At 43.5% G+C, this 25,018-nt stretch overlaps 1 protein-coding gene across 2 annotated transcripts in view; it reads left to right on the top strand.

Moving 5' to 3' along the window:
• The first annotated feature begins 10,680 nt into the window (after positions 1-10,680).
• Positions 10,681-25,018, top strand: part of BDNF (brain derived neurotrophic factor) — a 40,000-nt gene continuing 25,662 nt past the window's right edge. Inside the window, exon 1 of one of the 2 annotated variants that reach the window (XM_029582985.1) lies at positions 10,681-10,823. The gene's annotated coding sequence lies outside the window, so the exon portion shown is untranslated. Of the gene's footprint in view, positions 10,824-11,666; positions 11,728-25,018 lie in introns of those variants that run through there. The other variant, XM_029582984.1, reaches the window with a different exon arrangement.

Genomic DNA, 25,018 nt, shown 5'->3' with positions numbered 1-25,018 from the left:
GCCCTGGCTCCAGCGCGCGCGCGCTCCTCCCCTCCCCCCAGCCCTTCCTAGATTCGCACTCCCTCGGAGCTCGGCTTTTATTAGCAGTAAATATTAGTACACTTTGCGCCGGCTTGATGGATGGATGGGGGAGGAATCCGCCGGCGGTATAAATTGCAGAGTTCACTTTCCTCCTCGGTGCGCTGCCTTGCTGGTAAATCCTAATACAGTTGCTAGGGCTCGGAGTGAATGCATCATTAAGGAGGTATTATCCTTTTAGTGTGCACGCCAATTTATTTGACAGCTGAGGGAAGCAAAATTGTAGGTCTGCGGTGCCCTGGATGGCAGGAAGGCGGGGAGGGAGGGAGGGGGGAAGAGGGAAAGGTTCTTGGCTCCTCGAACAGCTGGAGCCTCGGGCTATTTGACAGCAAAGCCACCAAGGTGCCATGCAACTCCTTCCCGAACATTTCTTCTACTTGTGAGTTAGAGGAATCGCAGGCAAGTTCGCTCTAAAGGGAAACCACTCCGTAGACAGCACCAACTCTGATTTCACTTTTACCCAAACCGACTCCGAGACAGAAGAAGTGTGGAGGGGAGGGGGGAGGGGGAGGAAGATGGAAGAGTGGACGCTGCCCAGTGATAGATCTCATCGATTTCTTATTGGAAAAACAAAAAAGCCATTTGCACCACACCTTGTTTTATTCTACCCCGGCTTCCCTGCTGGGATCTGAGCCTGGCTGAAGGGGTGGAGAGAGGCCAAACCTGGGCTCACCCCTGCAGTCCTGTGCCTGGGGGAAAAAAAAAAAAAAAAAAAGGAGTTGGCTTCAAGCCAAACAGGCAATACTCGACTTGAGGCGGACAGCTTTCATATTTCCATTTGTTTTCTTTATTTTGTAAAAAAATAAAATGCCATTACGCTGAGCTACTGCGACATGAGCTTTACCATGCGATACAGATAACGATCTCCAACGTGAAGCGTCATCAGCCACTCCAGGTCTCCTTCAGGGACACCCGTCCGCCTCAAATCAAGTACTAGCAGTGGAAGGCTGGAAAGCGGGGTTTCAAAAGTTTTTTTTCTCTCAGGTCTGCCAGGGACGATTGAAGACGTTCACCAGCCTGTTGCCCAAATTTGGAAGCCACTGCCTTATCTAGCAGACCCTCTGCCCCCCCCCCCCCCCCACGTAATAACGCGCGTGGGGCTATATGTGCACACTGGCGTTCCTCCATTTAAATCCCACTAATGAAGGCACGAGCAATGCACAGAGCCCCCCACCAGGTTTAACTCCTGGGTTCTTCTGATCCACGCTGGAGCAAAGATCCCGCGGACTGATGTTAATCTAGGAGGCGGATCCCAAAAGCCATGGTGCAAGGATCCCGTGCATGGAATTTGTGTGCATAAAAAAAATGTGCGCACAAATCAAGTCTCCTGCACATAACGCATGTTTTATGCTTAGAGAATATGCCTTTTTTTGGACATTGTTTTATGCGTTTAAATCTTGGGTCATGTGCAGAAGACACTGCATGCAAAAATGTTTTTGGGTTTGTTTTTTTTTTACAAACGTGTTTTATGTGCAACTCCCGGTGCACTAGCAAACCCTTAGCTTACTGTCACATTTTATGACATTTGGGTCTTCTGTGTAGAATGAGGATTCGCAAGCGCAACTGAAGAATTACAATCCCAAGATAGCTAGCACACAGAAGGGTTCACATGAGAGCAACAACATTCAGAGAGAAGACTGTATTTCCTGTACCTCGTCACCAAAACGGCACTGAGAAGCTGAGAAAGATGCCTTGGCAATATTTCCCAAATTTCAGACATTTTGGAATGTATTATGGAAGCAGCTCCAGTAGTAGGAAGATCGAACAAAAGAAAGATAAGTCCACTGGCCTGGCTCACGTCCATCACTTTTAGATTATTTGCATAAATCACTGTGAAGCACAGCATCAATCTGCATGAGAAATTAGAGATTTTAATTATCATGGACTCATAAAATGATTGCCAATAGGGTTCAAAAGGACCTGAAGTAGTCATGTAAGTTGATGCCCCCTGCGTCTAGCCGGGTTCCACTGCACCTAAAGCGTCATCAAATGATTTCATGGCTTATCAAGAAGAAATTCCAGATTTATTATTCAGTAATCCAAGATAAATGTTATCCAGGAGTGTGGCTTGGATTCAAATTTCATTATTCATCTTTCCAAATCTTAAGACCAGGGCACGTCACAGCTATTTCTGTGGGTCCAGTCCATGTGGTGAAAATGTTTTTGTGTATTTCAAACTCAAACATACATGCATCTTCCCCACCATCAACCCATTTCCATCCTTGGAATGGCCCATATTTTCCATGAGTAGGTATAACAATATATTTGGAGGAGGCGGGCATAAATGATCTACCTGCTCCAAGGAGTGCCGGTTTCAACCCCATGGCTCTATTCTGCTAATTTCTTAGTTACCTGGCCAGATCCCACTGCAGATTGCCCTCTTCTAGTATTCATTCATAGCAGAATGAAGCGCTAAAGCATATTACTCATACTCTGAATTACTGCACAAGGCAGGTTCTGAACAAATGGAGCCTTGTCATTATATAGCAATATAGTAATATTGAAAACATCTATACAAAATAATGGGACTATGATTAAAGTGAGTGGTGTTCTCTGTTACAAAGTTTCAGAGTTTTTCCACATGATTGTCCCGATGTTTGCAGCAATTTGTAGATTAGGCAAGCAGAGATAAAGTAATAAAAATAATTAGGCTGGTGATTCCTGATGGGAGTTATAAAGCAGCATAGTCCTCTGAGCACATAAAGACAGGCGTCCATCATGTCCACTCATTGCACAGTTGTATGAATGAGCTAACAATTTGCTCTGCTGCTGGACTAGGTACACATCTTGAGATGGTTAACAGCCAGGACCATGTCCTTTCTATAAACCTCCACTGGTGAGACCTTCAATGGCCTCTTTATTTATTTATTTATTTATTTTTATATGACCATGTGCTCTATATTGGAAGAAAATCTATCAAGTATAAGATTGTTTTTTGGTTTTTTTTTACATCCACACCAACTCGCCTAATGTAGCCTAAGACAATATAAAATGGCATGACTTGTCAAACAATTGCAGCCCCCAACACTAACAGGGTGTACAAGCACACAAAGCATGGAGAATCATTCTCATCACTCTTTTTCTCTGCAATCAGACCTATTCCTCTGTAGTAAAAACATCTCAGACAAGTAGAAACATAAAGATCATACTTAAAGTACCATTAAAACCATCCCTATAAATGTATGACATAGTCTTTAGATAGCAATTATTTGTACAGTTCTATAAATTGCATGCAAAATATTTCACCATATTCAACAATGAAATAGTACAAGTGCTGTTTGGATTTAACTTTGCAATAATAGTGTACTGAACTGCCTGGTCTTTGTTCTAGATTTATTTTAAATACTTAAAGGCATTTTTATTAAAGATGCAAGAAATAGTCTAGAATGTTCAGGATTTCTCTGTATGGGAATGATAGAATATGTACTGGTCATAAGTGAATGAAAATTGATTTTTTCTTCACCTCACTTCATACACAAATGCATTTTAAGCAACTAACTGTGTCAACCTTGAACTAACTAATCCCTCAGGGTTTCTAGAATAAAATAAATATTAGTTGGCCACAAGTATATCAGTTTGCTATGTTTTCACTTATTTGTTACAAATTCCTATTGACTAAGCATGGCATTTAAGCCCCATTATACAATAATCTCTTTCAAAACTGACTGTATACTTACACTTCATAGAGAATCTATTGTTTACTGTCTGTTTATTGACAAGGATGTAATCAATGAACATTTAAGATATGTGCACCCAGGATCTAAAAACTTTACTGCATATTTCTAGAGTATGGGGTGGAGGAGAGAGGAGGTCAAAGTGCATGTGGACAGGAGTATATGCATGTGTGTGGGTGTGCTTGTGGAATAAGAGTATGCGGTGAAGGGGGAATATCTGTGGAAGGGCGAACCGGTCTGCACGTGTGCTTGCACAGGGTGAAGAAGAGATGAAGTCTAGCATGCATTTGCTTTTCATAGGAGGGTCTGATGATAGAAGCTGGTTCTTTTCAAAACAGAAGGCATTCCACCTCAAAATTCATGGTGCTTTGTGAGTAATGTATTCAGCAGTGGAGGTGATAGATAATTAGAAGGACCAACTAGGAGGCGCATGAAAAGGGATTGGTAGCCCTAGGATTACAGAAGGTGTGTGGGCATTCTGACACCTAGGAAATGCTATAGATCAGACCTTAACTACCTCATCTTTGTAGAGATAATTAAGAAACAACGTGGGTGTAGAAAACTGCAAACTTCTCACAAGAATTGGTTTGGTGGTTTAAGTAGTTCAAATCCAAGTGGCCTGAACACCCACATTGGGCATGCTCATGCTTTCATAAGGCAAAAACCATTTACACAGTTCGTAAAACTTCTTGGACAATGACTTTCTGTTCGGAATCCCATTATTGCAGTGGGTGTCAGAACAAATAATTAGTTTAGCTCTAAATGATTGCAAGTATACTATTCATGCAAGAAAGCAAGATAAAATGATATAGCTGCTATTATTACATGTTTCCCCATGCTCATAGTGCTACTTCTGTAAAGGCTATATGTTGGCATTTGCTATGTTATATTAGATTAGGTTTGTGCAGGGAAAAAACATTTAATTCACTTGGAGCTGTTTCACTTTTGGCCCATTTTCAAATGAAATTCATTTCAGGGGAGGGGTGGGGTGCGGTTATATTTTTTTCACATTTTTTGGAGCATTCATTTCAGCAAACAGTGCATGCTAATTGCCAAGATAAAAGATCTGAATATTTTCAGACATTTTTGGATGAGTCAATTCTTCAGTTTGGTTACAATGGACCAAACTGAAAATGGACTAATTTATTGCATTTTTCAGATTCGGATCCCTGATTGCATTACTACGTAAAGTACTCCACATCATTTCTTGATAAATGTGCCTTGATGAAGATTAAGAAACATAGAATATGGTAGCAGATAAAGACCACATGGCCCATCTACTTCTTCAGATCAGCTGGATAGTCCCTTCCTCTCCCTCAGAGATTATCTGTGCTTGTCTCATGTTTCACTGAATTTGGATACTCTCCTTGTCTCCAGCACTTCCACGGGGAAGCTGTTTCATGCATCTGCCACCCTTTCTGTTAAAAAAAATATTTCCTTAGAATACTCCTATGTACCCCCTTTCACCCTCATCCCATTGCATCTCATTCTCCTTTCCATTGAAAAAGCCCTGCCTCTTGTGCATTTATTCCTCTGAGGTATTCACATGCCTCTTTCATATCTCCCTTTCCCTCCTTTCATCCTGGGTATACATGTTGTCTTTATCTCCTTCTCTGGCCACCTTAAGATCATCTGATATGATGGTCTCCTCTAGATCCCACTTTTGTTTTGCATACAGAACTTCACCCCCTATATTGTACTGCTCCCTTGGGGTTTTGCAATGCAATGCATTTTTTAACATTAAATCTTAGCTGCCAGACTCTAGATCATTCCCCAAGCTTCATATTTTCCACACTTTCCAGGGCATCTACCCTGTTGCAGATTCTGGTATCATTTGCAAAAAGGCAAACCTTTCCTGATAGTCCATCTGCAATATCACTAACAAGAATGTTCAGAAGTGGACCAAAATCTGATCTCTGTGGCACACCACTGGTACCCCTCTTTCCTTGGAGTGAACTCTGCTGACCTTTGTCATCTCTTACTCAACCATTTTCTATCCCAGTCACTTTAGAGCCCAAGGCTAAGGTACTCAGTTTATTTATGTCACCAAAATCCTTGCTAAACTACAAGTAAACTCCATCTAGTGCTCTCCTCCAATCCAACTCTCAAAGATTAGATTCGTCTTACAAGATCTATCTCTGATAAAACTACGCTGCCTCGGATCCTGTATCCATTGGATACCAGAAACGGCAGTATCTTCTGTTTTTATCAGCAATCCCTTTCATTTACTCATAAATAAGTCAAACTAGTAGTTACCACTTTTATGAAGAGGAATCGCATCTGCCAGTCTCCAGATCTTTAGAACCACTCCTGACTCTAAAGAAGCATTGAAAAGGTCAGACAGTGAATCTGCTTGAACTTCCCTAAGTCCCCTTTATACTTTCAACTCTATCCTATCCAGCCCCAGTGCTTTATTAATGTTCAGTTTTCCTAGCTCATCATGAGCATTCTTCTGAAAAGTTTGTGCTCTACCTCACTTCCATTCCTGTGTGTGACCTTTTATGTGATCCTAATCCAAGCTCTTCTTCAGTGAATGCTGAACAGAAATAATTGTTAAGCAGCCGTGCTTTCACATTAGCCTCTACATATTCCCACGTGTTATAATTCATGCATATGGTTTGCTGACATTATCTCATTGATGAACTTAAGCTACCTCTGGAAACTTCCATTTTTCTGCCATCTAATCCATCAACAAGAGAAGAGGTGTGGTCTAGAGGGTAGATCAGAGGATCTGGAACCAGGGGTGCTTCAGCTACTTGATTTTTAACTTAGTTCTGTCACTGACCTAAGTCACCTTGGGCAAGTCACTTTACTGCTTCCATGTACCCAACTGTAATTTGGTAATTATTATCATAACTTATAACTTCTTTGTAGAAGGGATCATGTGTAACTTCCTTTCTATCCTGTGGCCATTGTTGAGGCGCTATATTTGATTAATATTAAAGTTAAGTATGTCTGTTCAGATTTGAATAAATCCTATCCCTTCCATCCTAGGTGAAGGAGGCTGGAATAGGAGACCTTCATGCTCTCTACCTAGCTTTTATCTAATTTATAAATCCCTTACAACAAAGTGTCAAACAAGGAATCAATAAGATTCAATAGGCCTACAATAAGCACAATTCAGTGAGAGAAAAAAAAAAGCTTTCAGAAATGTTTTATAAGCTTATTTTGACACATCCATGACTATTTTTCTGCTTATTAAATTTGATTTAGTAAAGATTTAGATAAATCAAGTTGTAGTGGTATTGATGGATAGTTTCTTTGTATCCACTAAATCTTCTTGTGGTGGGGCTTTAGTCTTTTTCTCCCTGAAGGTTAACCTGAAAGGTGAGGAGAATCAGAAATATGGCAAAGTAGACTTGAAAGGATGTGTCCTTCGCCTTTTCTCTCATGGCTTATCCCTAGATGTTCACACACTTCCATGAGATCATTAGGGCAGGAGAGCAGCATTTGGCTTTGTTAACTCCTGAAATGTTATCAAACAGAAGCAAACCTACAAGGGTGATAGGAGACAGTTTTAGATTCAGTTGGACCCGTCCTCCAACATTAAGTAAGCTTTGCATGCTCCGGGTGTCAGGAGGTCAGATGGCAGCTTCCAGCTGTAATTATTAGAATTGTGATAATCAGTATCATTGCCGACTATATAAACTGCAGGTCTGCCACAGTGGGAGGAGCCATATGGTTGGTTGTAGTGACACAAATCCTTGTGCATGAGTGACACTGAAGAGACCAGAAACAACTGCATGCAAAATACATGTAACATGTGACTCAGAAATGCAGCCTGATGAAAGCAGGGTCCCCAGGGGTAAAACCAAAGACCTGTGTTATCGAAACTGTGTCCCCATAGGCAAGGAAATGGAGAAGATGAGGCCCAATATCCCTAAGCAAATCACCCACTTCCACCATGCTCCAGATCTTGCAACGGAGAACATGAAAGTGGCAAATTGTTTTTCTCTTTCTTTAAGGGAAACATATCTCTCTTTGAAATACAAGACGTTACAAACTTTCAATATAGTTGTATTCATTTTATCATGGTTTTTCTACGATAGTATTTTAATTAATTTTTTCCAGATCTTTTGGTTTAGAGATTTGCATGTAACCTTCTTTCAACTAATCATATTTTTTTACTTAATTAATAGAGCCAATCTATTTATTTATTTTATTTATTTTTAATTTTTATATACCGAAGTTCTTGTAGGGACTACAAATCACTCCGGTTTACATAAAACAATGAACTGCCCAACAGAGAGCGGAGCTTTACATAGAACTGTAGAACATATGGAACAATATAACTAGATGACAATTTAACATAGTGATAAATAAATATTATAGTTATTTATTTATTTATTTATTTTTAGATTTTTATATACCGGTGTTCCTATATGAAATAAAGATCAGATCGGTTTACATTGAAACAGAACATAAAAATTGCCAAAAGGCATTACATAGAACAAGGTTATGAAACTTGGAACAGTGTACATAAGTTCAAAATTTAACAATAACGTTGTAACATTGATGACCAAAAGATAAAGGAGAAAAAAAAAAAAAAAGACTTAAACAATTAAGTTGACAGGTCTTATTGAGCATAAAAATTATAACGTATAAGTGAGAAAGTCTCAAGTGTCCTGCAGCAAGAGATTAGATACCGAAGTAGGTAGTGGTATGGAAAATGGGGGTTTGTGAAGAAGATATGTGTGCTACAAAAAGTATTATAAATTACTACATTAGACATAGTCAATAATCAGAAGTACAGTAATGTCATTAACCATTGGTCTTAATGAAAATTGGCAGGTCAGTTTTAGGAAACCCTATTAAAACAGTCGAGTTGAACATGAATAGCCACATGACTTTGTTCTTGTGTAATGGAGAATTAAAAATGTAAATCTTCGGAGGGAGAAGCTGATGGTATAAGACAGAATCATGGATCTGATGTATCTTCATTACCAATAGGGACCCATCACAATTCCACTTTGGGATTTAAATCTGGCAGAGCACACTGTTTTGCCCTCTGGCAGGAGACCTTTGTGTTGGTCTCCTGCTCACTGGGACATTGTGGAGGAGGTGCACTCCAGGGGTGATGGGGAAAAAAGGGCAACCTCTGCTGATAGGATGAGACTCAGAAGAGGCTTCCCGTCCAATCCTTAGCCATGAAAGAGGCTCTTCAATCGCCAAAAACAGTTGTCCTAGGGTAGAGAAACATTGAAGGAGCCGGAGGAAAAGAAATCTTGCTAATAGCGGCAGCTTGTGTGTAGGTGCCGGGGTGCAATCACACCAAGGTGACCGAGAAGGCAAATGAGGAGCAATAGCGCTTGGACCCACCAGCAACCGCTGCTTAGACGATTTCGTTTGAGGTGAAGGCTCAGTGGCCTGGAGCTGGCCGCAGGCTGAAATAACGCGCAAGGCATGACCAGGATTTACTGCACGTCTGGGTCAGTTTTTCTCTAGTGCACCGGATAAAACCAGTAAAGAAGTTTCAATAGGGAAAATACTGGCTCGGTTTTTTAGGCAAAACAAAATCGGCACAGACCTTTAATTTAAAAAAAAAAAAAAAAAGGACCCAGAGTGTACATTTACCGATTTTTGGGGGTTTTTTACCTTATTCATTTTACAGGTTTGTGCTACCTTGTCAACGATTCCATGCTCACACTATTTTTGAAGTTTGAAATTGTTTTTTGAGGGCAAATTTCAAAGTCATTCACTTGGGTAAAATGGGACTGACCCACTAAAGGTGTGTGCCAGCTTACCCAGTGTGCCTACTTTCAGCCAGGGCAGGGTCAGAGGAGGGGAAAAAAAAAAAAAAAGCACCTGTACTTGACATTTTCAAAAATACATGAGCTATTTAACCCACTCCCCTCCCCCTAGACAGACACAAGAAGTCTGCGCACCTTCCCATTGCTAATTTTCAAAAACAAACTTAGACGCCCGGGCATGCTGAAGAGTATCCGTGCCTTCTGCAATGGGGACGCGATTCTGAAAGTTGCAGGAGGATCCGGGGCAAATGATCTTTAAAGCCCACCTGTCAGGGCGCTGCCGAATCCTCGCAAGAGCAGCGCCCGGACAGAACCGGAAAGAAGTCCAAATCCACTCCCGGGGACAGGGGCCCATGTACCAAGGCGCTCGGCTCTTTGCTAATTGCTGCCCCCGTTCGTGGCAGCTTTCTCCATTCTTTTGCTGCGATGAAGGGCGCTTTTTTTTTTACGTTTTTAAATATCATTTTCAGACGAGAGCGCTTGAAATTTGAAGGAGACAGGAGGAGACATGAATCAACCCAGTTAAAACATTAAAAAAAACACACACACGAAGTTGGAACGGACTTCAGCCAATTAAAATTATTAATAGAAGAAAATACTCTGCTGCCAGAATTAGGTGCACCCACGTCATCCCTCTCATTTGTATAACGAGGATTAGTCTAAATTTCCTGACGGCAGCCATACATGGGAAATTCTAATCTTGCTGTTTGACCCGCTGTCTCTTAGGGAAGCAGATGGAGATCGTGCCGGATGATGAAGAGAAACGGGGCACCAACAGTGGGGGGGGGAGGGAGAGGGCGTGAATCAGACAGGGGAGGGGAGGGGTTGCAGCTCAGGTACCTGCAGGGAGGACTCTGCACCTCCTGAAACGGGAGGTCCGGTCAGCCCTGCAGGGATCTGCCCAAGGACTTGCAAAGCCCGGGAACCAACCCCCCCACACCCGATCCTTTCCCTGCTCCTCGTCTTCCTGTCGTTAACTGCTCCTGCCAGCCCTCCCGGGCCAGCAGGCAGTGCCCCCCCCCCCCCTCACCCCCTCCCCTCCGATCTCCCGCTGGGACCCAGGTGAAGGCCCTCCAGCCCCTCCCCGGGGAAAGCCGCTTCCAGGCCGGGCACTGGCCGCCGGCGGATCACGTGGCCGTGACGTCGGGCGGCCGGCCCCGCCCCCCCGTCCCCGCCCCTCCCCCAGCTCCGGCAGGGCTGCAGCCACCCCGGGCAGCGAGCATGCGAGCTCTGCGCCGTCCTCGTCCTCGTCCTCCTGCCGCCCGAGCCTCCCGGATGCCACGGGCTTGATGTGGCCCGCTGCCCCCCAGTGACCGAGAAGGTGGGTGTCCCGGCGCTGCCCCAGCTCCCGGGGATCGGGGAGGGAGCCCCCTTTTTGCTCCGGATCGGGCTGCTCGCCTGCTCCTCGTGTGTGTGTTCGCCAAGTTTTGCAGAGCGCTGGCTCCGACTCCTCTCCGGGCATCCCGAGCGCAGAAACTTTCCCGAAGTGGCTTCCCGGTGCCCGGGATCCCCTGGCAGATCTGCCCTCCGGACACGTGGGGGTAGCGGGCGCCCGAATGGAGTGAAAGTTGGGCAGGGGCTGGCCGGCCAGCTCCGGCCGTGCCTCGCTAGCCCCTTTTGAAGGGGCCAGCGCTGGAGGATCCTGGGGGGCGCTGGAGCCAGTTTGGCCAGTGGGAAGCCAAACGGGGATCGGACTCACTCCCGAGCCAGAGGAGGTGGCTAAAGCCCCGCCATGGCTAGGGCTGGATGCAGAGGGCGAGGAGAGGGGCTCGGCGCCCGGAGGGGACTCCTGAGAGCGGTAGGATGGGGGGGTCGGGTCGGTCCTGGGCCAGCCCCTGCCCCTCTCTGGCTGCAGCCTGGCACCCGTGCATGTCCGCAAACTCTTGGCACAAACTTCGGGGACATTTCTCGCTTCCCTTCCTTCCCTTTCCGCTCCACTAAACAGCACCAGGGCAGCGGCGACTACGGGCGGGGCCGGGGGCAAGGGCACGTGCGACCCGGGAGCCGGACGTCCCGCAGAGCCCGGGGCTCACCTGAAGCGCCGCCACCGGGGGGCGGGCGGGCGAAAGAAGGCAGCGGGCGCCCCCTGCCGGCGAGTCGCGGGAACTGCAGCTGCGCCCGCTCTGGCCGCGCAGCCCCCGCCGAGGGCAGTAACTGCGCTTCTAATAGAGTCAAGGGGGTCGGCGATTGATGGCCGAGCGCTGGCAGCTCCCGCATGTTGACAAGTAAGTTGTGGTGTGGAGGATCAAGGCAGTGCGAGCCCAAGCTTCACGGACAAGTGGGCTTGGGGAGAGCGGACCTTGGCTGGACTGGGAACCGGAGCCACGAACAGCCCTGACTTGGGTGCAGGGTGACCAGCGAAGGCTCTTTGCCAAGAGTTAGAAGGGTGCTTGGCAATGGCCTAAAAGAACTGCCTGGACCATTTGCTCCTTTCTTCCGTCATTCCGTGGACGCAGGTTAGAAGTCTCATTTTTAGGGAGAGTTTGAGACACTGTGCTAAGTCTCTCCAAGGGCATTTCTATATCCTGGGGGGTAACTAGATGCAAGGACTGCCTGCTGGGGGTGAGATGGGGACGTGTGCCAACCAGAAGAGGGGTCTTGGGGGGTGACCATGGCTGGAGAACAAAGCGGAGGGAAGGGTAAGGTGTACAGGGAGGGGCACAACTCATTGGCGAGACCTCAGCTGGAGTGTCATGTCCGCTGCTGCCCATCCAGAGGGAGGGCTACAGCAAGGCTGTGCCCTAAAGCCCGAGGCCAGAGGAGAGGATGACAGAGCCACTGCACTACCTCAGAGGGCTGAAATGATGCTTTGCAGTAGAGAGGGAGGCTTTTGGATTATTTGTGTATTTTTTTTTATTTTTTTCCAGATTTAGTGTTTGTTTAAAATGATTTAAGTTTCATTGTAACCATGTTGGGGGCTGTTTAGAAAAGTGGATAGTCAAATCATGCACCAGTCCAATCTTTTTGAAAGAAGAGGAAATTATAGAAAAAGAGACGTCATGGAAGGTGATAGAGCTGGGAGTCCTAATGGCATGTTTCTTCCCAGAAAGGGAGATGGATGCCCTCCGGGGCAGTGAGGGAGGTAATGACAGTACCAGAATTTAAGACAAATAGGATTTGGCAGATAGTATTCACCTCTCACTAAGTAGAGTGACAGGGGAGGGGAAGGGGATTGCTGTCCCAGAGCTGCTACTGATAGGCAGGTGAGCAAGGGGGAGGTGGCAAGATTGAAGACCTTTGCCCTATCCCTGGTATTGACTCAGGTCACCATGGGAGCTAGACCTAGGCATAACCTAGTGGCCTCTTTCTTCACCAAACGGGTGGTGGATGCATGGAGCAGCCTCCCAGGGGAAGTGATGAAGACTAAAATGGAGAGTGCAGTTGTCTTTGTTCCATCATATCCATACACTAATTGATATATTTATTAAAAGAACACTCATTGTGCTGGAATAAGTTATTTTGTTTGCTACAATGAAAGTACTGGCTAGGATTTGTTTTAAATCTGCTGGCTGTTAGTTTCATGGAGTGTCCCCTTGTTTTAGTATTATGTGAAAGGGTAAGTCACCATCCTTTAGTTACTCCTCCCATTCGCTCCTGATTTTATAAGCTTGTATCATGCCCCTCTCTCTTCTCCAAGCTTTGCAGCCCAAACCTGTACAGCTTCAGGTCACAGCAGAGCTGTTCCATCCCCTTTATAAAAATTTTTGCTCTCCTGTGTACCTTTTCTAGTTGCACTAGCTCTTGTTTTGACTATAGAAAAAAATGCTTATGACTGCACTTAGGACTGGAAAAGGGGTGCATTGCACCATAGATATTAAACAAAAATACATGATTTGAGATAAGTTTTCCTATATTAAACATGTGATAAACTGTATTAACTTAAGCAAGATGTTGGAATACCAGAACAATCTGGTCCTTGCACAATATTTGATGAATAGCTTTGCACGTGAAAATGTAAAAAAAAAAAAACTTTCAATAAAAATGTTATAGATATTTATAAACTGAACAGTAACCAGTAGCTCTTGCTTTATCCCTCTGGGCATGTTTAAGTAGAGGTTCTGTCAAGCCAAATATGTGACTGGTACCAATCTTACCAACCGTGGGGTGCCTTAAATTATTATAAAACTATCTGCAAAGTTAGTTTATGGGTGTTTTAGAACTCCTTTTATTTTGTTTTACGGACCTAGTAATGAAAGCAAAAAAAGACCAAATGGTCCATCCCGTCTGCACAGAAAGTTTCTTATGGTAGTAATTGCTACTGCATGTGAGTTATAGCCATGTTTCTGTTAAGAGCAGTAACTGCCGCTTCATGCCAATTACCTAAGCCTTATGTTAAAAGGTAATAATATTTACAATGAAAACCAAGCAAATGTCAAACTCATAACAAAATTACTGCTGGCAACATTTTTGGGGAGTGAGCAGCCTTCTTGATAATTCAGACAAGGCTGCTTGAACGTGCTTTGCGACTTGGCTGTAGAAGCCGTCCTGTGTTTTGTTTTGTTTTTTTTTCTGATGTCTGCATATCAGTAAACGTCAGGGCCCAGCGTTGGCTATCGTCTAAATCCAAATTCCCCTTCGCCGCCCCCCTCCCCCCCCCCATCAAAGCAGAGAACTATGTTGCAGTTGCGTCTAAAGTATCGAGGCTGATTGGTTAAGGGTTAAAATCTCCGTACCTTCTGTTAACGGAGTAATTGCCGTTCCATGTAGGTTACCTCCGTGCATCTTTTCCAACCTTTACCTTTGGGGATCTGTAGTGTTTCTCTCATACCTTTTTTTAAAATTCATTTACTATTTTCGTCCTCGTCAGGAAAGGCATTCCAGGCATCCACCACCCTCTCCGTGAAGAAATATTTCCTGATGTTGGTTCGAAATGAAACTCCAGGCTCAGAACCAACATCAGGAAGTATTTCTTCACGGAGAGGGTGGTGAATGCCCGAAATGCCCTTCTGGAAGAGATGGCGAGTGAGAAAAAACAGTAAATGAATTCAGAAAGGCATGGGGTGATAAATACTGCAGGAAATGTAGAAAAGGATGCGTGGGGGGTAACTTGCATAGAGCGTGGAGATGCCTTACATGTCTTCCACCCTTTTCTTGTCCCTCTCTGGCCATGCTGTAGTGGAATAGTCCATCTTTCAGTTTTATATGTGATAAGCCTGCAGGGTGTATGTTGGGCAATCCATCTGTCCGGGGGCGGATTGGCCTATCGGGGGATCGGGCATCCCCCCGGTGGGCCGATCGCTCCAGTCACGTGGTCTGCTGTGCGTGGCCGTGACAGAGCCGCGCTCGGCAGACCACATGATGTGTCCTGGGCGGCAAATACCCGGGCCGGTCAGACATCGTGAATCTGCCTCTGCATCTGTCTGAACAGTTCTGGTGCTATAAAGACAGCCTGCGACATTCTACCTCAGTTTAGCAATACACATACCATTACCTAGATCCCTTATATTATGTAGGCCTACATAAATGGATAGTGCATATTTACATAGACCAATCTTCAGAATCCATAGTTTCTGAAGTTATAAATTATAACATTAAGACAGTGGACATTGCAGTGGGTATTCAGCATTGGCACACTTATTCTAGTGAACAGATACCAAGTGGATGGAAAGATACTTGTTAAACCGTAACCTTTGCTGGAATGTAAAACATGCCAGTTACCATTATTGGAATTCCAGTATTACAAAGTCATTATTTTCCTCTGCTTTGTATTACATTAAAGAGAAAATATGTAAATAATTAGGAGTGTGATAGTACATCTTTGTGTGCTCGGGAAGGAAGACAACCAGTTCTAACATAACGTCATATGTCGAAATAATGTGTGCAAATGCTTCAAGCCGTGAAGGAGGGGAATTTTAGTGTTCAGGGTATTGGACTAGGATTCAGAAGCCCTGGGCCATTAATTCAAGACTTTCTCTGCCACTGACTGTCTACTATTCAGCAAGTCCCCTTCTCTCCCTTTTGCCTTTGAGACATGGTTAAAACATAGTAGTTGTCCTAATCTGGCTTTTCTGGTCAACCAATTAAATCATCATCTTCAAATACCAGTGAAAGAAGAAAAACAAACAAGAATAGGTGTGAATATGTCATGCTGCCTTATTTCCTTCTTTGGAAAATAAATTTGCCTATCTTATGACTATTAACCAATGGCAGTGCAGCTTTTAAAATGCTTTCTATCAACCATTGGCAGGACAGTTTTAAGAAAATTGGAAAGGTGCACTCCATGCAGTTTTCAAAGGTGTTCTTTACATTGGATGCTAATTGTCAAGGTATGATGTGTCTTTTTCACCTCACTTCCCAACTTTCAAAGTTGTGAGTCTCATTTTCAGTTTATGTGCACCAAAGACCCATGTGTCTAACTGGAAAGTTAGTGCATACGTTTCTGCACACGCACAGGGGAAAGCACACACTATGGTCAGGCACATATGGCATTCCATGATATACATACAGAAAATCAAGCCAAAAAATCCTCAATGGCATCACAGTCAGTGTGAGCTCCCTTAGATTCCAACTTCTGTTTCTAGCCTGCGTTGCTACAGGGAAATTGACTTTGTAAGGTCATCGTCTGTGTATCCTTCCGTTCATCTCCCTTAACTCTTCAACCATTTGTCCAGTTTCATTCAAATTTCTGCCACAGACAGGACAGCGCCCAGTGTTACCCGCTTCACACCTGGACACCCCCACACTTAGAGTCCTGGTTTCTTTTTATTTCCTATAGTTCAGTTCACATCTCTGGGAAATTGGCGCACATTGTGATGGGATCAAGGATCTTGAAAGTTAGTGCTGGTGGTCAAAGGAGGAAAGTAGGTTTTGTGAAATCTTCATACATCTCGCTCTTCTTTAGGGGGAGGTGAGACTTGTGTAGCATGTTGGTGTAAGCCAAAACATGTGATCAGGAGACTTGAAGTACTAACTGATGACAATTCAGCTTAAAATGCTCAGTGTGCTCTGACCTCCCCGAGATTACAACTGAATTGGCTTCTTTTTCTATAGGAAGCTAAGGTAAAAAAAAAACAAAAAAACAGTGATTCTCTTGGGGGTGTCAAGGCCCATGAAAAGTGCTCTACGATCTGTGGCAGAAGTTTGGATTAAATTGGATGAAAGATTGAAAAGCTTCTATGGGTGGACTTCCCAGGACAGGATGATGGTTCAGGTCAGGTTCCCAACCCTGTCCTGGGGAAACCCCCCAGCCAGTTGGGATTTCAGGATGTCCACAATGAAATATGCATGACAGAAAATTTGCATGCACTGCCTCCATAGCATGCAAATGTTCTCTCATGCATATTCATTGTGGATATCCTGAAAACCCGACTGGGGGGGGGGGGGGGGAGGGTGTCCCAGGACAGGATTGGGAAGCACTGGTATAGGCTAAGAAATAAGATGCAATTTAAGCCAGCCAGCCAATTATATTTCTCTCTGTCACCAGCATACAAACAGCAAACATTCGCATTTTCCTGGGCTGTTGGAAGTTCAATTAAATGTATGGAAAGGTTTCTGCAGGAGCCTATTCACTGTGGCAAGTGTAAGAGAGGGAAATGGATGCTTATTACTGAAGCTGTTTTTCCAATGATACCATTAGTCATGTGCCTCGGCTTGACCAGTCAAAGTATGAAATGAAACGGGACATTTTTCCTTGGTTTAATAGGGGCTGTAGTTTTCAGGTTATTACCATTTTGAGATCGATAGTCATTACTTATTTATGCTTCTAGTAACTGAGTTTTAATGTGTGCAGGGAATCTATCTTGACGGCCCACTTCTCTCAGCAGGCTCTTAGCTCAAGTTTTGAGAGAGGCATTGTGTAAATAGAGTGATTTCCTTTCTCAAAAGGAAATGACAAACAAGGGTGCCCGGTGGCCAAGAAGTGTAACATAACTTTGGAAGTTTGTGCTAGAGAATCAGATGTTTGGAATGCAGGGAAAAAAAAAAAGTCACTGCGGCTTTCATTCTTCTACACCAGTTCTTGCAGGAAGTATCAGATGGAATGCTAGTTAAATAATCTTTGGGGCAAGGTTGCATGTGCTGCCAGGTCTAATCTGACTGGCTGTTCCGCTGACTCACATTTTGCAAACTGTACACTCTGATAAAGTCTTCCCGTTGATTCAGAGATATTAATGATAAGATTAATGTCCTAAAATTCTTTCGCAATGCAGCTCGGAAGAAGTAAAAAACTTTGATGCTGTGTTGATTGATATTAATATGGCCTTTTAGAGGAAGTCAAGCCATATTCATTAAAAAAAGAGAAAACAAGATATGCCTTTTCTGGTGAAAAGGAGATGCACAGAAGATGGAAACCATTAATATGTTTCCTCATAATTAGCCCAGCACACTTGTCGCCTTTCTCCCCCATGTCATACCGGAACCAGCTTACATTAGAGCTAAGTTATGGACGCGAAGAAAACACATGCAGAAGTTTCCTGCTTCAGTGATGAAGCACTTACTCATCTTATTCGGACTTGATGTCTTGCACATCTGCACTTGTACGAAGAGCACTGGAAATAGCCTTCTTTTGTCTGTTAATATGGGATGTCTAGGGCACTTGTTTGGTAAGAGATCAGGACATGAGTGAGCGGTAAATTGAGCGCACAGCAGTGCCACTCCGCTCAGCACATCCTGTTAGCTTTCGTTCTTAAGTTTCAATTGAAGGTGAGCTAAACACACCTGAGGATTATATTTTATCTATCTTTATACACGTATTAAGATAATAGCCCAGGGTTTGTTTGTTTCTTTACACTTATTCAGGTACTGCTACATAATGGCATTCTTAAAAATGTTCCCCCACATTTATTAGCTTATTAGAAAGAATCAATAAGTCTTAAACTCACGGATGTTCTATTTTAAGTACACCCCCCCCCCCACTGGTTTGTAGTGGAACAGTCCATAGCTGAGGAGCACATCAGCTGATCTGGCGCTTAGATTGCCTGAATGCATTTTCCAACCCCCCCCCCCAGACGCACCTTATAAATGCAAAATAACTGACTGCTCAGTGTGAATCAGAAAACTGTGGGAAAAGATTAACGCAAGGCTCCAAACCCCAAATCAGGCGTCTCCTGCTGACATACTACTGTAACAAGAGCCTCTAGGAAAGAGGACCCCGAACTATGGCCGAAGGCTGGATCTGGCCTGTGGAGCTTTTTTTATTTTTTTTTAGGGGACGGGGAGATGGGAGGGGGCTGTTTCCCTTCAGGTGGTGGCAGCAGCAGCAGAAAGGCTTGCGGGGTTTCCCAGGCCCCACTAGTGATAGAAGAGCCGAGATCTGCTGGCGTAGAGGCAAGGCCCAACCAGTGAAAAATCAAGAGTCAGCAAGTTAAGTGAGAGATGAGCGAAAGGGAGGGGATGGGAGTTAAGTGAATGAGGGAGGTGAGAGGGGAAAGGAGATGGGAGAGAGCATGAATGAAGAGAGATGAAATAGGGAGTGGAGAGGGGGATGGGATTTGAGACGGACTGTGCTCCTACACACCACACACACCCCCTCAGGGGACAGATGTAGAGCGTTCCCAGGCGTGAGGCGCAGTTGTCAACGTCTGAGAAATCTAGAAATATTACCAATGATGCTTATGGGAACCCCACCCCCCCAGTATTTCAAATCAATGAAGAGCCCAGGCAGGATGTGGCACCCAAAAATCAGAGGTGGGGGGGCTTCTCTTTCCCGTCCTCTCAGCAATATGAACAGTTTGGGGGCCCCATTCTAGGACCTTCGATCTGCAGGTGAAGGAGCTCTCAGATTTTCGCTGTGGTTTGCAAATACTGAATGGGGGCTGTGGGACTGAAACCCTTCCTTGCTGCTGCTCTATTTGCAGGGCTCCCGTCCAGCCTCGGGGACCCCCGTGCACTGGCAGAGATTCCAGTAAAGGTGGCTGTACCCTTTCAACAGGCTCAGGACTAAACTCCTAGTAATTGCAAAACTGCTACTTTAATGGCAAGGAAAATCTCAATTCTGGGGCGCAGCAAATCGTTTGCTAGCGAGCTCATTTATCAGTCCAAGAGGACCTTGAAATAGAAGATTCACTCAAATTAACACAGTTTTGGGGGTTTTTTATGCTCACACATTGTAGTACGAGTGGTTTTCATTTCAGCAAACTGTATCCTCCCTGCAACTGGCAGGATGGAAAAAGTAGATTAAATCCATCTCTGAAAGGGTGGCGTGGGTGGGGGGTGGAAGGGTGTTAATTGCCAGGGCACCACCTCGACAATGTGTTCAGTAATTCTGTTTTGTGCTGACCTAATCTGCATATTAAACAGAAGGAAATGATTTACAAAGGCTGTTTCTCCCACGCAAGTTTATTACAACCTTAAGATGCTGCGAGATATTGAGCCAGGAGGCTGTTGAGTTTGGGAGATGTCAGAGATGGAGGGTGCCCTGCTGAGGGCCGGAAGATCAGGATACCGCAGGCTTCAAACCAGCAGTGCATACATTATAATTGCCAGCTCCGTCCTTCTCCAAAACACTTTTCTCTCTAATGTGAAGTTGTGCGTACAGGGTATTACAGATATGTCAAATGCATGCAGGCTCTGAGAAACAGAGCTCTTATTCGGTGGCCTCCCTATAAAGGAGGAGCATTTTGGTGCACAGACAGTTTGAAGGGAGCAGGAGCCAATCTAAAGCCTACTCAGGCCTGCCTGGTCGCAGGAGATGGGGGGGAAAGATGAGGACGTTTCTTTCAGAGCACGGGAAGTCTAGGGAAGTGGTGGAGAAAGGAGGAGAGGGGCTGCTTGAGTGACAGTAATTAGATGTGACTGGAGCTCCTTCTAGCACATCACATTAAAATGTAATCGAAGCATCGCTAATTGATACAGCTGTCTAGAGAGGAGCTCAGTTTGACAGCCAGGAACGTGAGAGAAGCCTTCGCTAAGTGAATTTCTGCGCCCGGGCAACAGCTGGGGTAAAGCTGTCCCTGTCGGTTGTGCGGAGTATTCCCAGACATTCATGCGCCACCGTCCCCCAGGGGTTTGCGCTCAGAGAGAGAGAGTTGCACTCAAGAGTACCCTACAAGCCAAAATATTGTGCTAAACTACAGCAATTCAAATATTCTAGGATTCAGATGAAAGCTAACGTAAAAGAACATCCCGTTCATAGCTCATCAGAACACAAGCTGTCAATGCCCCTTACAGAAAGTCTGCCCAAACTCACTGTTTGATGGTGCAGATGATTCGAAGTGGACATAGCAGTGCGGTTCGGTTGCTCAACCTTAACTGCCAGATGAAGTAGAAGGGGTTCTTTCTTAAAGGATCATACACTGTACATTTCTTGCTGAGGCACCCAATGATTGTCTGTAATTGGGAAGTTATGAGGCATACAGGGTTAAACCTGGCATGCCCCAGTGGGACTCTGCATGTTTACTGTCCTGCCTTCTGCTTTCCCCAGCAAAATATTTGCAATTTAAAGCATTGCCATCTTGCAGCTGTTCATTGTATGATCGGGGCCTGAAGTGATGCTAACCTAGGAGGGGGGGAAAAATCTTTTATAAAATTAGCTTTAATGGTCTTAAGAACGGCACAGAAAAATAGAGCTGGAAGGTAAGATCAAAGCTTTAATAAGGCAGAAAATCTTGTGGGATTGGAAACAAATTAGATTTTAGTTTCAGGCTAGCATCATTTTGTACAGCAAAGAACTAACAATGGGGCAGGCCTTGGTCTGCCAACGCCATTCCAATAGTAGAGGTGGCAAGGCAGGAGTGACTGGGGATTTGTTCCTCCATGAACTGACGTGGGGGGGGGGGGGGGGGAGCGATTTAATTTTTTTGGCAGTGGCGACAGTTAATTTTTTTGTTTTTAAAGAAAACATATGAAAATATATAAAATTGCATTTGGTTTCCTTTCATTTCAAAAACGAATTGAAATGGGAAGTTTTGTTAACATTTCTCGTTTCGTTTCAAATTAATGCACATCCATAGTACCAACTTAGTGCCTCATTTACCAAGCATTTTTCCCCATAGCCACCGAATGGAAGAAAAGCCTCAGTAAATCTGGGCCTTAGATATTAACCCCTCTGGGAATTGGGCGATACCTACTGTACCTGAATAATTTGAGCTACCAATAAAAAGGGATGAGCCACCTCTAAAAGAAAAAAGGATGGATTTCCTGAATAAGGAGCTGTATTGTACAACACAGATGCACATTACTGGCAGAACTTCTTTTGTCATTTACAGCTTTTTGTATTCTGAGTTATTTCTAAACAGAGTCCAAAGTCGCAGGCAGAAAGTCAGTTTTGAGTTGTTGGTCCTTAAGTACTGAAAGAAGGAAACTGATAATGCCAATGCTTCCGGCATATTTTACTGCTTACTTTGCGTAATATATAATTTAATATCATTAGTAACAAAATCATCATAAATCAGAAACTGGAATGTCTTAGGTCCGTTTTCAAAGTATTGATTAGATACCTCTTTCTCAGAGCCAGGCACACAAATTGGTCCCTTGAAAGCTGGCGAGAGTATGTAAATTTAGATCCCTAGAAAGTGGGCATAGCTACAGGGACGGTGTAGGGTTTGAAAAAAAAAAAAATGAGGTGCTTAGCACTGATTTCGTTCTGATTGTTGGTCAGAAGAAGCAAGCCTGGGAGTTGCATCCTTTGGCCTCCTTAGAGAGGAGTAGTACTAGTTAGTGTATGGGAGGAGGCTGTTAGAAAAATGGGTTTGCACTTAAAGAAGATTGTGGGAATCTCCCTACAAAGGCTGGGAGAACCTCCTCTGCTGTCATTGTCACTAGCTCAAGCCGTTCATTGATGATTGTGGGAGAAAAATGATGTCATGCCTCTACTGGTCTGGTGGATCGAGCTAAAATATGTCGCCTCTTCCAAAGTTACATTATGGAAAACAGTGTGCGAGACAAAAAAAAAGATATTATGGGCTCATTTCAAGATTAGCAAATACTAGTTGCAAAAATTAGACAAGGATGGAACTGGGCAGTCCAAAATTCAAAAACGTATATACCCATCCTTTGTATTTGGAAAATAGATACCTAATAGAAGAGTTCTATCAAAAGCAAACTATGCATTACTTGCCCAGATAATAAACAGATTAAGGATTCACAGTCACTTTTGCCTCCGCTTTACCAGTGAAGTAAGGAGAAGAAGAAAAAAAAGAACTTAAAACAAGAATGTCAACAGAATGAAACTTCTGATCTGAATTTTAGTTATACTGAAAGATGGTTGAATTCAAATCCTAAGACCCATAAATAAGAGAGCGTTTTGCTGGGTTTATAGGGCCCACAGTAAAGAGTCTCTTTGCTTCGGAGTAATCCTGTGATACTCAAGGAACATGCTTTATTGCTTTATTTCCTAATCAGGATATACTTGAGAAACAAGAATACACATTTTCTCTCCATCTACTTTTCCTAGGAGCAATTATTTGAAGTGATTGCATAGGACTTTTTCAGTGTGAATTGTGTGAACAGATACTGTGTACACACACATATTCTTCTTTATTTTAACTTGGTCCTTACTTTAATAGTTTAAAGGTGCAGATTGACTCTAGAAATGTTTGCTGTTTAAGTGCTGCAGAGTATTTTGCAGAGCATGTGCTTAGTGTTCTGATCTGTACTGCTATTGTGAAATTTGGAAGGTGAATTGGTAGGAACAAGGTCTGTCCCTTTTTTTTTTTTTTTTTTTGAGTGTTCAGAATTCAGCCTAATATTCAACCTACAGTAAGACTAACAGAAACTGGAGTCAGCTTGAAAACAGCACCAGCAAAGGCTTCTCTGTCACCTCTTTCTGGATCAGGCTCCCTAAGGTTTCTATAGAAAGCTTAAGTATGCAAGTGATATTTTTGCTAATTGATTCTATATATTTTAGAAAAGCAAGATTTGCAGTTCTAATTGTAATTAGTTTGCCATTTAAAGTTGGCAGCTATTGGCTAGCAATCACGTTAAGATGATATTACATTCTTAATTGCATTCACGGATAGTGGAAAGTTTGGTGTTAAAAGCATCAGTTATATGGGGGATAACAGTGTATTAGTTCCATTAAATTTAGGATCTCAGTTTAAACAAAAATTTGTACCTAAGATAGCAACCTAGTTGCACAATGATATTTCCTCTAATTGGCAGAAACATGATTGTTTGTTTCTTCTAAGTCACAAACGTGAGAATTTCCTTCCGTTTTAGTCTTTATTTTAAATCTTTCTAACCAGGAATTTGACAGCGTAACATCTGGGTACACTTTTTGTAATGTTGACCTTCAGTCCCTCTATGTGGGGGAGGGTTTCCAATGGCAATGCCAGGATAAACAATACTCGCTGCAAGTGCGTGCCAAACCCTGAAGATTTTAATTGCAAACATCACCTATGGAGATGGTATAAAACATGATATTGCCAAATTTGAAGTCTTCAGGATAGATGCTGTCAGCCAGCCAGAATTTGTAGAAATATTCAGAAAAGCTTTTGCATGCAAAAAAACAAAAAAAAAAAAAACCAAAAAGAGAGAGTAAACTGGCAGAAAATTTAGCGGGGCTTCCCAGTTATCGAGCTCCAAGCTGCTACATTCAGTCCTATGACTGCTACATTCCGTCCTATGACTGAGTGCTAGTAGTGGTCCAAACTGACCTGAGTTCAATACTTTATACATTTGGTAGTCCTTAAAATCTGTACAAATGGAATTTTGTGGCCCTCTTACTTTACCAGCATCATTGTTATCTCATGGAAATATAGCTTGATAGCTCGTGTCCATCTAATTCAGAATCATTTCAATCATACACAAGTATGTCCCGAGTTTGGTGAGACACGGGGTTGTGGTTTTTTGTTTTTTTTTTTGCCCTCTGTTGAATAACAATTGCTGCTCTCTATAGAAAATGTCTATTATAATAATGGACCAGTTGCTTTAGACCCTCTAAAATAAGCTCCTGTGAAGCAATAAAAAGTGAGCTCTGAACTAATATAGGGCGTAAATTGTAAGGAAATGTACTACATTGCATTCCAGCACAGAAAAGCTGTGATGCTTAATGGAGCAGAAATGATGTCTGATCTCAAATGTGTAGCATATTCCAAGGTTGTATAGTAACATAACACATTTTCTTGGTTGTAAATTTTTACAGTTGTGGTTGGCGACCCAGTGTTAATATATTCTTCCACTTTTCTTCAAAGGAGATCCTAAAATAGTTCTGTCTCCCAGCACCGAGTCTGTGTCACCTGATTCTCTCATTTCCTAGGACTGTAGCTGGTTTCTGGCTGGAGATCTCTAGCTATTTAATTGCTAGATGCATATCACTGTGCATCTCATGCTTGAAAAAGCCTGTTTAGGCATCCATTTTTGGGACCTATGGTGACATTTCGGTTGCTTCCACTTTTTTTTCTTGGCAACCCACCCTAAATTGTGTCTCAGAAATGTAAATTAAGGAAGAAATCCACTTAAAACAGATTTTGTCATTCCGATGCATTTGCTGCAGGGTGAAAGTAGATATGCCGTTATAGACAAATGGGGTGACAGTGAAAAATCTGCGATAGCAACATGGAGTAGCTACTCCATGTAAATGTATGCAAACCGTTCTGCACAAATAGGGTAAGAATTCATGCACTGTGATGATGAAATGGA

This window comes from Rhinatrema bivittatum, chromosome 17, assembly GCF_901001135.1.
Source record: "Rhinatrema bivittatum chromosome 17, aRhiBiv1.1, whole genome shotgun sequence".
In the NCBI taxonomy this organism is placed as follows: domain Eukaryota; kingdom Metazoa; phylum Chordata; class Amphibia; order Gymnophiona; family Rhinatrematidae; genus Rhinatrema; species Rhinatrema bivittatum.
The sequence above is the reverse complement of the archived record's forward strand: the minus strand, read 5'-3'. Positions and strand labels throughout refer to the sequence as shown.